We start from the raw sequence: 15,240 nt of genomic DNA on the forward strand, positions 1-15,240 counted from the left end.
TTTAATGCAAAAACATTGCAAAATCAGCAAAAATACCGTTATAATAATTTAATAAATTTTATTTTTTTATTGTAAATAAATTATTAATATGAAAAGCACAGATACTTAATAGTTTATTTATGAAGTAGAACTATTTTAATGCATATATATTTTTTCAAACCACATCATTGTATGTTAGTAATAAACTTTTTTTGTTTACTTACAGAAATACCTTAAAATAGACACATACTTTCGGATTTATCCAAATTGTCTTTAAATGTATGCAAACTGATTCTTCTGACAGCGAAATGAGATCAAATATTTTGGTAAGTTTTATTCCAAGTTTCTTTTAACAAATTTAAATGTTTAAATTATTGTCTATTATGTATCAAATATTTTTTTAAATTTTGGATGGTAACTTTTTATAAATTTTATTTCACCGAAATAACAGTTTCATGTTTAATTTCTGCGACGAATTTATATTAACTTGGTCATTTTTACAAATTTCTTACTTAAATCATTAAATTCAGGAAAATAATCCTAAATGTAGGCAATGTATTCATCTAAGTTTTGTCAGGAGTAGCTACATTTGAAAAACTTTGCCTACAATTAGGCTTATTTCTTTATAAATATTAATAAATCTATGAACTCTATATTAAGAGGTTAAGTGGGTTGCAGAGGTTGAAAACAAGTATATTATTACAACTTTTGTTTTTATACTCTCGCTACAAAAGTTGCTAAAGAGAGTATTATAGTTTTGTTCGCATAACGGTTGTTTGTAACACCCAAAACTAAACGAGTTAGATATAGGGTTATATATACCAAAGTGATAAGGGTGACGAGTAGATTTGAAATCCGGATGTCTGTCCGTCCGTCAGTCTGTCCGTCTGTGCAAGCTGTAACTTGAGTAAAAATTGAGATATCTTGACGAAACTTGGCACAAATATTCCTTGGCACCATAAGAAGATCAAGTTCGAAAATGGGCAGAATCGGACCATTGCCACGCCCACAAATTGGCGAAAACCAAAAACACATAAAGTGTCATAACTTAAATGAAGATATAAAAGTAAAATTTGGAATAAAGGATCGCACTAGGAGGGGGCATATTTGGATGTAATTTTTTTGGGGAAGTGGTCGTGGCCCCGCCCACAAATCGGTTATTTGTATTTAACTCGCAAACTAATAAAGCTATATAAACCAAACTTTCTGCAGTCGGTTCTCTTACATACCCCACCACACACCATGAAAATAGTTGAAATCAGATAATAACCACGCCCACCTCCCATACAAAGGTTAGGTTGAAAATGACTAAAAGTGGGTTAACTAACTAACGAAAAACGTCAGAAACACTAAATTTTGCAGAAGAAATAGCAGAAGGGAGCTGTACTCAGATTTTTTTACAAAATAGAAAATGGGCGTGGCATCGTCCACTTATGGGTCAAAAACCATATCTCAGGAACTACTCGACCGATTCGAATGAAATTCCGTATATAATATTTTCTTGGCACCCTGATAAAAGGAAAAAAAAATGGGCGAAATCGGTTCACAACCACTACTACTTTCCTTATAGCTCAATTTTGAAATCCATCTTATTCCTTCACTTTATAATGTAAACATAAGGAACCAATGAAGATAACGGAATAAAACTTTACACAATTAGTGCATATCATCTCTGGCTTAACTTGTGAAAAAATTGTCGAAAACAGACCATAACTTTTCAAGGCCCCAGATATCGAACATGTTGAACTCAGCGCCTAAGGATAAATTTTAACCGAAAATATGGGTAAATCTCTCAGATATCTCAATTTAATTCAGAGGAAATTGTTTTCTTCTAATAGTGTGTCTCTGTTCCAAAAATTATTAAAATCGGGTCATAACATTTCCATATACCTCATTGTAGGTTTTTCAAAAGTATCTTCTCCTAGCTCCCATATACCTAATTATAGGTTTTTCAAAAATACGGGGAGCTTTATTCCGCATATATGTATTGGTTAAATTTCTTCAATAAATTGCGAAAGTATAAAATGTTCAGTTGCACCCGATTTTAGCCTTTCCTTACTTGTTTATTATATCATTTAAATAATTCAGCACAGTATTTTGTGAAATTTTGTATAAAAAAATCGAAAACTCAGCCGTGGGTACTCTTGTGACAGCAAAACTCACTGTTGGTTTATTATAACAAAAACAACAAAGAACAACCAAATAGTATCTATTAGAACTTTTCTCAGATCGACTTGATATTTTAAACATATTGTACCCTTTAAGGGGTTAGAGGTGTCTGGATTTTCAAAAAAATAATTTTTCTTACATTTTCGTTAAGTGAAATATTTTAATATTTTTCAAGTTATTCGACAAATAACAAATAGCGCTCGGGCACTCCAAAACGCACGGGGACATGTATCAATGTTTTGAAAACTAGTTTTTTTGAACTGTAACTCGAAAACCGCTCAGTAAATTTTAATGAAACGTATACAACTTTTAGAATACATAATAAACTCAGGCCAGATCGGAGGATTTTATTTTCATAAATTTCGATTTTTAAGACCAATTAACTGATTTTTTCCCGAAAATCTAGAACAAAATTTCCTGAGGCCGACATTTTGTTAATTTTGAAAAAAAAAAGAAAAAAGCTTCGATCAGGCCCAGGATTATATATTTATAAGATTAGTTTTTCTTATCCGACTGATTGAAGATGAATCTCCAAGGACTCCAAGTCACCGCAAGGACCTTTTTTTGGAACTTGTTCAACACAAACAGTTATAACTTTGGAAATTATAATTGTCTTTTATTTGAACTTTTGAAACCCACCAAACGCTCTAAGTCCACCAGAATAACAAAAGTTATTATATAGTGTATATGTATGTGGGTTAGGGTAGATAATTCCCCGTCCGATTACATTTACTACCAAGTTATAAATTATATCAATTAATTTTGTTAAAAAATCTCACATAGTATATGGGAGCTAAAGGAGGTTTTGACCCGATTTTAACAATTTTTGAAACATAGACATATTATTATAAAGATAATATTCCCTCTGAATTTCCTGAGTCATTTACCGATCCTCATGTTCGATATTTGGGGCCTTGAAAAGTTATGGTCCGTATCTGACAATTTTTCAATAAGTCATGCCACACCTCAATGGCAGTATTTGTGTAAAATTGTCCGATATCTTCATTGGTGCTCGATTTAAAATTCAAAATTGTCTTATATGAACAGTAGGCGTGATTCTGAACCGAATTCGCCCATTTTAAAACCATAAAATCAGGGTGACATATTATGCACCAAATTTCGTCTATATTGGCATGATATAGGAGTTTTGACTAAAAAGTTGGCGATGCCATATCCATTTAAATTTTTTATACTAACCAAAGTGTAGCCTTTTTGTACCATTTTTTCTATAAAATTGAGTGCTTCTGAGTTACGGACATCCGAAATTCAACTCTACTCATCATCCTGATTACTTTGAGATTGCTTTAATATACACGTATGTATATCGTACCCCTTATCTAACTCCTTTCGTTTTAGGTGACACAAACAGAGGTTAAGTTTTTATAGTATAATGACAAATAATTTAGTTTGTTTCAAACAATTTCTTGTAGCTTTCGATTTTTATTCACGATTAGTTTGAATCGACCCACTGTTTTAGGGGTTCATTGATCGATCTGCCACACAAAATCACACCCTCTATCCACTCTGATTTTTTGTTACTGTCAAGTACATAACTGTAATTGCATTTCTTTTACAGTAAATTTGCGGAGTGCGCTATTTTTGCCCAACACTCTATCTCACTCTCCCCCATTCCTCCACTCAATCATTCACTGTAAATTGAACCATTCAGAGGGTTTTTGTTTTCAAAGTTATCAACCAACTTGCTGCCGGCCTCATTCAATATTATGCAATCAATTAATTGAGTTCGAGTAGTACGAAGTCAAATTGAGTTAAGCCACCAAAATGAATGGTGGGAGCTCATACCTTCATATATCTATGTGTGTGTAGCGCACAAGTTTTGACCACATGTTGAGTGGGTGGCTAAGTTCAGCTTGACAAGGGTCAGTTTACCTGCTCACTATGTTATGTGTTTCTATTTACTGTTATGTGTTATATACGAAGTAGCGCATACTTATGTATTTACTAATATATTTGTTTGAGCGCAAATAAGGCAAAAAAACACTTAATCCTCAGAGAGCGGATTTTCTAGAAAAAAAAATACAACTTTACAACTCACTAGCTTTGCGCGCTATTCGTACTGCGTTAAATGAAGTGAAAAGTGTGCGGGTTTTGCGCCAACATATGAGCTTATATACATATGTACACACATTATTTTCGTCTCTCTGTTTTTTTTTCTGTGATTTTCATATCCCTGCAAATCCTTTGTACATAACCGAAAACAAGCGCCAGCAGCAGAAATAAAATAAATTTGCACAAGTGCATATAATCTTTGAAAATAATGCTGATAAGTTTAAAAGCCAAATACACACAATACACCATCGTATACAATCACATATATGTGATATATATATCACATACATAAAGTACCAATTTCAGTGGATTTTCATTGTAAAAGTGGCACAACCAGTTTGGGTGACCATAACAAAGGTTTTACAAATGATTATTGCCTGAATTATGGCAAAAATATAAATGTGAGTTCGGTTCGACAAGCTTTTTAGTTTTTTTATATTCTTGCAATATGTTGCCTAGAGTATATTAAAGGGTGATCCAAAAATACTTCCTTCATTTCATGACGTTCTATACTAACTAATGAAGCATTAGCCTCTTCTAAATCTAGGGAAAAAACTCTGTAAAAGCCCTTGAATGCATCCAAGTATCCTTCATTGCATCCGAATATTAAATATTCTTGAGAAATGTGAGACAAAGAAGCGAAAAGAGGTTGATCTTGCGATGAACGAGGGCAAGACAAAGTACCTGGTGGCTACACAGAAAGATTCATTTCGTCTTGGAATCTAAGTTACTATTGACAGCTATATATATGAAAATGCTAAGGACTTTGTCTATGCTGGAACCCTCATAAATACCACCAAAAATCTAATACTGGAGATTAAGCGCAGAATAATTATTGTCAACCAGTGTTACCTTGAGATCAGTAAACTATTGAGTAGTAGATCCCTTCACGACGAACAAAAGTTACACTCCATTATCGTTCCCGTCCTATTTTACGGCACAGAAATATAGACGATGACAAACCGAGATGAGAACATTCGAGAGAACTGTTTTCGGCAAGTCCTTTGAAGCTGTCCGCGTGAACAACGAGTGCCGGAGAAAATGGAAGCATGGACTGTATGGGCTCTATGGCGACGTGGATAAAGTTAACCGCACAAAAATCCAACGAATGCGCTGGTTGGGCTATGTCGTACGTAGAGGAGGCTAAGCTCCAGCAAAAAGCTACATCGCCCCTTATGATCCATGGGTAGGCGAAAGAAGCAATGGCGTCCACGTATCCATTGGAAGGACCAAATGCTTGTATATCCCAAGTACTTGTCTGTACTTGGGATATACAACTGGCGTAACTTAGCAAAGGATTGAGGCAACTGACGAAGTTTTGTGTTCGCGGCCCAGACCGACCCACGGATGTAGTACCAAAGAGGAAGAAGAAGAATTATGGGCAGCAGTTACAGTTGCTTTAGCTTTAGACTCTGAGCCCAGAGAGAAACTACTTCACTTAGTTTCGGGAACAACACCCATTAAATTGGAGGTAGAGACTGAGAGCTGCTTTAATCAACTCATTGGATTCTTTCTTGTTAACAATTCTTCTCTCAGTGTAAATATCTTTAAAATGAATGCTCGAAATCATATTGTTCGGATATATTAGTATACTCTCCAAAGTTGGTGCTGAAGCAATAGGTCTCACCAAGCTTTTCCTCCAAACATTATATACCCAGCCAATTAGTACCTCACACAGTATTTGACACACTCTCACTGATGAGCTTAATGAAGTGAACTGAAGTGAAATGAGTGATGCCGGCGCAGCACAGTCGAGCTCCTTTGTCTACCACGGCTGGCGCTTGGCGACTGTGAGGGGGACAACTGAACAGACGAGACGTTAAAAATGAATGAATGGTTGACTACACAAATGACCAGCGCAGCAGTTAAATTACCCTCTCAGGTGTAATAAATTACAAATACGGGATTTTTTTCTTTTTCCTTTTTCTTTATTCACACCTTTTACACATTTTTTCTTTCTGTTTCACATTCATATTGTCTTTTTTAATCCATTAAGGACAGACAGAGAGCTTCTCAGAAAAACAAAAACGAGAGAAAAAAACAGTGAATTTCCTTTGTGTGATTTATTTACTGTTAATTTAACATTGCGCTTGCTTTGATAGGTGTGTGGGTGACTGTGTGGATTTGCGTTGGCAGTTGTTTTTTGTCTACAAATAATTAGGTAAATGTAAATGTTCAACCATCAACCATCCCAACCTCCACTCCACACTTCTTGCTTTTCTTTATGACAGGTGCTTGTTGACACTTGACCTTGACTTTGGTCGCAGCATAATGCCTTGCTTGTTGGTGGTGTTGTTGCGGCGCTTGACGTCCCTGCTTGACGACGACGACGACATTGATAACCATCAACTGAATGACATTACCGTTATAACATTGCGGTTCTATGCAAATGTTTGTTTACTTGAATGCCTTTGCCTTTGCTTCCTTTGAACTCCTTTGAAGCGATGGACCAGCAGCACCAGTGCGTCTGACACCGCTTGTGGTTGGTAATTGCGAACGTCGCAAATGTGGTTAAACAGACAGTGCATGCCGTGCTGGTTGACGTATCTTATGATGTGGTTAAGTAATTTAAACAACAAAGGATTGTAAATCATTAAGTTTAGACTCGAAGCTTATGCGTTTCGCATTCTATACAATTTGTGTGCAGACGAATGGAAAGCGAAAGTGAATTTGGGAATCGCTGCTGTTTAAATAAATCATAAAGCGTTCCATTCGTGGAATGATTTTATAAATATGAATATGCTTAAGTAATGATCACCATATTGTTTAATGAGTGACTTATTTAAATTGTGACAGATGATACATGACAGTTGACAAATGGTTATTCTTGTTGTTTGGAAGTAAGAATTTGATCAGTTTTTCTAAGGGAGTTTAGTTTCAAAAAATTTTATTGAGTGATTTAGTTGTGACAGCTGACAGATGATAGATTGCAGTTGCCAAATGCTTATTCTTGTTTTTTGTAAGAAAAAGTTGAAAGATCTTGTCTAAGAGAGCATAGTTTCCAAAAAATTTAAGCAGTGACTTAGTTATGACAGCTGACAGATGATACATGACAGTTGACAGATGTCAATTTTTGGTGGTTGGATGTAAGAATTTGATAATTTTTATCTATAAGAGCAGATTTCCTTACGAGTTTCCACAATATTTTATTTATATAAAAAATTATTATGCATACATTATAAACAATTGTCCAGTCATCTGCATAATGACTCTCCAAAAATCAAATCCTGGAAATTAAAATAGCCACAGTAAAGTTCTACAAAATATGATCAAACTCGAGTTCTATATTTAGTTGGAGAGTATGGATACATTCAGAGTATCTGTGCTAGGTGATGTAGAACTCTTTTAAGACCCCATAAAATTTTAGTTGTATTCATCGAGAAAATAAACTTATTCGTGACCTCAGTTCACAATTATGAATTCTTCTTTAGAGTGACATTATTTCGATGTTGATCACGGTTCCGAAGTAGACAGACTTGCCTAGAGCTTTAAGGTATTGGCTGAAATCGGGTGTTATTCGAAAACTATTGGTTGTCTTATCGGCCTATAGACATCTCGGTCATAAGGCCTGACTGTAATGGTGTCTTACTTCATACATAGTAATATACTATTGAGATAGAAATGATCAGTAGCATTTCATTGGTCTGATTTTAGTTCTCGATTGATTCAGATTTCATAAATTGTCCAGTTCTACTTTTCAAGTCCGTCTTTTATGCTGAATTTTTCTCAATCAGTATGTGAGGTCTCTTCGAATAATTTAGTGCTAAGAATGAAAGGAGGTCCATATCTTCCCCTAATAGATATAGATATATACATCATTGTTAATACTATTACTTATAATGTAATTGAAGTAGACCCTCTTTAGGTTACGTTAGGTTATACTGGTACGCCAATACGCCACACATAGACCAGTTTGGTCCTTTGCGATACCAGATGGAGTGCTGTCACGTTGTCCACGAGGTGTAGTCTTCCTTTAGGGTGCCTGCGCTTAACGCGAATTTTAAAAGTTTTGGTGGCTTCACTTTCGATACCTCTTCCGGATTCTCATATTGTGAGGCCCCCAAGTAGCGAAGACGTTGCCTTGACAATGAAGGGCAAGTGCACAGGAGATGTTTCATTGCTTCTATTGCACCTTGCTCCTCACATTTCCGGCAGTCATCTCGATCCGTAAGTCCCACTTTGTAGACATGTACCGCCACCAGACAGTGGCCAGTGAGTATTCCCACCAAACTCCTACAGTTCCTTCTATCGAGTGACAGTAGGAGTTTGGTGTACTTCTGGTCTACCGCTTTACCCATGGCTTTAACGGTTTTACACCCTGGTATATTTGTCCAGTATGTTAAAATTTTTCTGGTCATGCCCCTGTCCAGATCATCATATAGACAGTGCATGGGTTGGCCAATGTCGGTCGCGTTTCCGGATGACAGTTTTACACCGTTCTTGGCAATTTCATCCACAATCTCGTTGCTTTCAATGCCTTTCTGCCCTGGCACCCAGTAGAAGTGAAGACACGTGTTCCTAGCAACTCTCTCCACTGCCACCCTGGTATCCAAAACACTCTTGGCCGAAATGCAAACCGAGGTTGTTGCCTTGATTGCTGCTTGACTGTCTACGTAGATATTGACTTTGGAGTAGCCGGCTGCTGTATTGAGGGCTAGATCTGCGGGTTTTCCCAGTAGCAAACACCTCCGTTTAAAAAAATATTACAGTGGTTCGGAAGTTTAAACGGCTGTCTTACACCTAACTCCGGACAATATATTCCCGCACCTAACCAGTCCTCCATTTTCGAAGCATCCGTGTAGATATTCAATGTGCCGCTTGAGGTTATCATTCCCTTACGCCAGCCGTCTTTTTCCAAGTTCAGTCGGAACCTTCTTTCCCAGTTCAAAAGTGTGGTCAAGTAGTCGGTAAATGCCGGTACTCGCCCATACCCACCGAGCTATGCCCAAAAGTTCTATACGTAAATTCTGCTCCCGTGAGCAGTCGTCCCGCCGATTTTGCCGCATAGGTTTCGGCAAAGAGATCTATCGGCGGCAGGTTAAGTATCCATTCGAGAGCTGCCGTAGGGGTGGTTCTTAGAGCTCCCGTTATACAGAGCGCCGCGAGTCGCTGAACCCTTTTCATTGGCTTTCATCATAAAATGGCTTAGATCATAAAACAATCCTCAAATAATTCTGAGGAAAGTTGTCGATTTGATGTGCGTCCTTGGGCGGATAAATATATGGGTATATTCCTGTTATATAGAACCTACTGCCTTGCGAACGAGACATAGATCGGTAGCACCATTAGGTGTACGAACGGAAGTTGACCTTGGTATGGTTGGTTGAAAAGGGAGGCGAGGCGAGCCTTACCGCAAGCGACCGCACCATCATTAGGCCTATTGTGCTCCCTTGGTATAGTGTACTAAAATAGTGAGTTTGACCGAGATGTAACCTTAAAAAATTTAACTTGGACCACAAAAACAAAAACAACTCTGAATTCTCTCTTTGAAGGCTGTAAAGAATATCAGAAGCCTCCGAGCAAAAGTATAGAATCATTCATAATAAATGGTAAAGAACTAGCTTTTTAAGCTCTCTCATCATACCTACACACTCTCATCATATATAAATACAGTATAAGGACACATAAATCTGCCTGTGTGTTGAAAAGCGCTTCCGGTTACCAGACATAAAATTGAATTTCAATTGTGCTCAATAATGAATGGAATTGTTATGTAAGCACACACACACACACCTATACACCTACGAATGTGTGCATATTTGAAAATATATGAATTGATGCCTGCAGTTAATACAGCTCCTTCCATACATATCTATCAATTTGCCGAAACGAACAGAGACAATGTTGCAGAGGCAACGAGCAACGAAATCAATTGCAATCATATGGTTATTGTTATTGTTGTTGTTTTCGGTATTGAGTCTTGCCAACAGCACAATGCAAATGAACAAGCATTTACATTTTTATTGCGGCAGGCACCAATACCGGCAACAACAACAATTACAACAAATAAAGCAATAACAATGTGTCCTGATATTGAAAAAAGCCGACAAAATTTGAGTTTCGTCTATTTTTGTGCACACACAGTTTTAATGAATGCATGTTGACGCCGAAACGCACAGACACACACATAAATATTTAGAGGCAAACATATGCATGTGCGTGTGTCTGTGTGTTTATATTCATCACTGGCTTTAATTGCATTCATGTGGCAAAAGTCAATGTCAACGAAAGTTTTGCGCAAAAATGTAAATCGCATGAAATCATTAAAGATGTGCTAACACACACATCTACAGATTTGTTTATTTATATGAATAAATCAAATGACTTTATTTTCCATTTCACTTTGATGAACGTTAAAAAGAAAATGGCACATCAAGAGTTGGCATGGAAATTAGATAAGTTAATTTAAATTTCATTAAAAACATAAACCAAAAGTAATCAGGTCAAAAGGTCAAAGCGCTTTCAAGCACTGACTTTATTTAGTTGAAAGTGTGAATAATTTGAATAGGCAGTCGCAATGAACTAGCTGTGTACTGTTGAAGAAATTTCAGAGATTTGTGGTTTTTAAATACGTGGTAGTATATTTCCAACTGATTTATGTAGCGCTTCAAAGTTTATTTTGAGATAAATATTCAACGAATACGCTAGCCTAAAAATCAAAACCAAAAGTCGATTTTATTGCTTTCTTATTCTATTCGTACTCAGAAAACTACTTTCAAAGCTGTCTTTCAATTTTACTCAAAATTAAATACTTTAATCTAAATTGAGTAGTTGCCAACATCAGTTGAATCAATTAAGAATCTAATTTAATCAGGAAGAAAGTTTCACAGACACAAGACTACTTGTAAAAATCCTTTGAGCTAAATAAAATAAACACTAGTTGAGTCTATTAACCTCTTAATTACTTAATTGATTCAATTAGACAATTAACATCTTAATTGACTCAGCTAATTGACGAGGACAAGACGAAATATCTCCTGTCGTCAAACAAACAGTCACCGCATTCACGTCTTGGCTCCCACGTCACTGTTGACAGTCATAACTTCGAAGTTGTAGATAATTTCGTCTATCTAGGCAATTGAAAAGTAAAGTCCTCTCTCGACGAACCAAAATCAAGCTCTACAAGTCGCTTATCATTCCCGTCCTGCTTTACGGTGCAGAAGCTTGGACGATGTCAACATTAGATGAGACGACACTAGGAGTTTTCGAGAGGAAAATTTTGCGTAAGATTTATGGTCCCTTAAACATTGGCAATGGCGAATACCGCAGAAAATGGAATGATGACATGAATGAGACATAGTGCAGCGAATAAAAAGACAGCGGCTACGCTGGCTAGGTCATTGTGTTCGAATGGATGAAAGCGCTTCAGCTTGGAAAGTGTTCGATGCAGTACCCGCTGGTGGAAGACCTCCACTCCGAAGAAAGGACCAGGTGGAGAGCGACCTGGCTTCGCTTTGTATAACCAATTGGCGCCAAACTGCCAGAACGAGAGACGCGTGGCGCGCTGTTGTGGACTCGGCTATAACCGCGTAAGCGGTATCTACGCCAGTCAAGGAATAGAAGAATTGACCCGTTTCAATATAGTGTAGACACAATCAATTGATTATTTATGTATATATACATCCATAACTTACTCATTTCAAATGTAAATGCGCTGGTCAGGTCATGTTATATACTTTGAAGACGATGCTCTAGCGAAAATCTTCTTCGATTCGAGACCCATGAGTTTACCAATAGAAGAACCAAGTGCATAGGGTCCTGTCTGCATTTGGGATGTACAATTGACATGCACTCAGAAAATGAAGGAGGTAACTGGTGAAGTTTTGAGTTCTCAGCTTAGACTGACCGACAAGAGTATTGTCAAAGAAGGAGAAGAAGAAGAAGAAGGAAACCATACTTTTATAAATCCTTATTCTAATAAATGAACCAACTTCTCTCCATATTCAACCCCTCTCCATCGAATAAAAGATCGTAGAATAGCTCAGTAAATATTCATATTGGCATCAACAAACAGAACATGGAATTCTAAGATATTTGAAGCTAGTGTCCTAACTCCACAAACTATCTTTTATAGAAATAGGATAAAGGTCAATAAAAATGAGTATGACTAATGTTAGACAAGAGATCGTAGAAACCTAGACCTATTGGTTTTGTGTTAAAAACTAAACGCCAAACTTCAGATTTAGATGAAAATAAGTCTTTTGTGGATTCAGCTTCAAAAGCTCCCATTATTTATAGAAGCCGCTTGTATTTCTAGATGCATTTATTATTACTATTATAAAGTGCTCCGAGGTGTGAGTGAGTTCGATCTATATTGAGAAACTGGAAAGCCTGCGAATGTAATCTTGGGAACTCTGACATGAGATCCAACTTTTAAAGTCACTGGAAGTGAACACATGAGATCTTTAGATATATTCCTGAACGCTTTTTTAAAATCTGATTTAATACCGTCGATTAAGATTGAATGCACTGAATTGGACATGTTCTAGAAAATTACTGTATTTTTCGAAATCCCAAACTCAATTTTTTTTCTCAAGTAAATAATTTGTGGAACTTTTTGTTAGAAAGATACTTTAAGTACACTAATTTAATGCAGGAATGACACACACTGTATTCTTCTAATGAATTCTAGAAATGTCGTTTACCTCTGTGAAGATATATTCACTTAAAAGCAGACAAATGTTGCTAAAGAGAGGATTATAGTTTTGTTCACATAACGGTTGTTTGTAACACCCAAAACTAAACGAGTTAGATATAGGGTTATATATACCAAAGTGATCAGGGTGGAGAGTGGAGTTCAAATCCGAATGTCTGTCTGTCCGTCCGTCCATCCGTCCGTCTGTGCAAGCTGTAACTTGAGTAAAAATTAAGATATCTTGATGAAACTTGGCACACTTATTTCTTGGCACCATAGGAAGGTTGCTTTCGAAAATGAGCAAAATCGAACCACTGCCACGTCCACAAAATGGCGAAAACCGAAAACACATAAAGTGCTATAACTAAGCCATAAATAAAGCTATGGAAATAAAATTTGGTATGAAGGATCGCACTATGAGGGGGCATATTTGGATGTAAATTTTTTGGGGAAGTGGGCGTGGCCCGGCCCCTACTAAGTTTTTTGTACATATCTTGCAAACCAATAGAGCTATATAAACCAAACTTCCTGCAGTCGTTTTTTTAGCCACTTCCTAATACAGTCCAAAAATGAAAGAAATCGGATCATAACCACTCCCACCTCCCATACAAAAGTTAGGTTGAAAATTACAAAAAGTGGGTTAACTTACTAACGAAAAACGTCAGAAACACTAAATTTCACATAAGAAATGGCAGGTGAAAGCTGCACTCAGATTTTTTACAAAATGGAAAATGGGCGAGGCGTCGCCCACTTATGGGTCAAAAATCATATCTCAGGAACTACTCGACCGATTTCAATGAAACTTGGTTTGTAATAGTTTCTTTACATCCCAATGATATGTTGTGAAAATAGGCCATATCGCTTCACAACCACGCCTACTTCCTATATACCAGTACTTTGAAGACAATCTGAATCGCTTACTTTACAATATATAAAGTAAGTACTAGTGAAGATATCGGTGCAGAACTTTGCATAAATACTATGTTAATAGTGTGGCAGCCCCATTCTAAAAATCGCCGAAATCGGACCATAGGTTTTTAAGGCGAGAGTATAAAATGTCTTCCTTACTTGTTTAACCTTGGCTTTTACTTAATTTATTATGTTGGGAATGATGACTAGATTCAAATAGATTGTTTAGCGTTCTTCTAGATTTAAATGATAACCGACTATACAAGGGTAATATATGCTTGGTTGATTTTAAAATCAAATACAGTTACAATTTCTCATAAGGTTTCTTCTTCCGCTCTCCATTTTCAATCTTTCCCGTTAAATGTTATTAATTTTTTAACGGAAAAAGAAACGCTCACGTTAATTCTTTAAGCAATATGGATCTGAAAAACGCCGCAAAAGACGAGAGAACGAAAAATAAATAATAAATCAGCGAAACAACAACTACTGAATAATGCAAGCGTTGAAAAGCTGGTATGGAATGACAAGCCAACGCCTCCGAACGTTTGTATTTTATGCGCCTCTTTCAACACGGCCCACTAGTTCTACTCCGTCGCTCGCTGTGCCCGTCTACAGAGCGTTACAATTGCTAATGTGTGCTCGGCAGTTGTCTGGCGGCGCACTGGATCGCCGTGCGTCAGCTTCAAGGCTCATGTCGGCTGTAGCCGGTGCTGGCACACAGAGGACGCCTTGTCAATTTTGTGTCTACAATGCATCATTGATGCTTCAGCACGTACAACACTTTTACAGCTTGTCTTATAGCGTTCTTACACGTTGTTGTTGTTGTTGTTATACATTTATTTATTGTTGTTGTACTAGATATTGTTGTTGTTATATGCCGGTTACTTTGTATGTTGCGCTGAGGTGTTTCAGTGTTGTTGTTGTTGCTATTGCAGCCCATATTACTTATGCTGACAGCATGCTAACCCAGTTTTCACGCCACCAACAAAAATAACAACAACAATTTGTCGTTGTCAAGCGACTTTTTTTTCGTTTTACTTTTGCTGCGTCGTGTTCTTTTGCAACAAAAAATGAAGAAGCGACGAAGAGAAAGTGACTAGTGTCGATGGAGATGCTTACAAGATGAAAAAAGAAACAAAAAAAGAGAAGAAGACAAACAACAACAAATTGCGCTGGCAAAAGTGCTACGCGCTCTATTAACTGCTGACTGAGCTGCTGCTCCAGCAACTGCCACTACCGCTTTGATGATGGCATTTAACAATGCAACGCTACAATAAACTGCCCCCTAAGCGACACTTAAGTGAGCCCCCAAATTGAGAAAAAAAAAAACAAACGACTGCAAAAGTTGTTGAATCTCATCAGTAGTGATGCCTATGCAATGCGTGATGTGTGTGTGGAAGCCTCATGAATTCTTTCATCTTTTGAAGCTTTATGTGCCTCACTTAATGGGTGTTCTGTTTTTTTGCTTCGCTAATTTC

At 36.9% G+C, this 15,240-nt stretch overlaps 1 protein-coding gene across 1 annotated transcript in view; it reads left to right on the forward strand.

Moving 5' to 3' along the window:
- Nucleotides 1-201: 201 nt before the first annotated feature.
- LOC105211052 (uncharacterized) overlaps nucleotides 202-15,240 on the forward strand; it is a 319,612-nt gene continuing 304,573 nt past the window's right edge. The window contains exon 1 of the mRNA XM_011182319.3: nucleotides 202-305. The gene's annotated coding sequence lies outside the window, so the exon portion shown is untranslated. The remainder of the gene's footprint in view (nucleotides 306-15,240) is intronic.

This window comes from Zeugodacus cucurbitae, chromosome 4, assembly GCF_028554725.1.
Source record: "Zeugodacus cucurbitae isolate PBARC_wt_2022May chromosome 4, idZeuCucr1.2, whole genome shotgun sequence".
Taxonomy (NCBI): Eukaryota; Metazoa; Arthropoda; class Insecta; order Diptera; family Tephritidae; genus Zeugodacus; species Zeugodacus cucurbitae.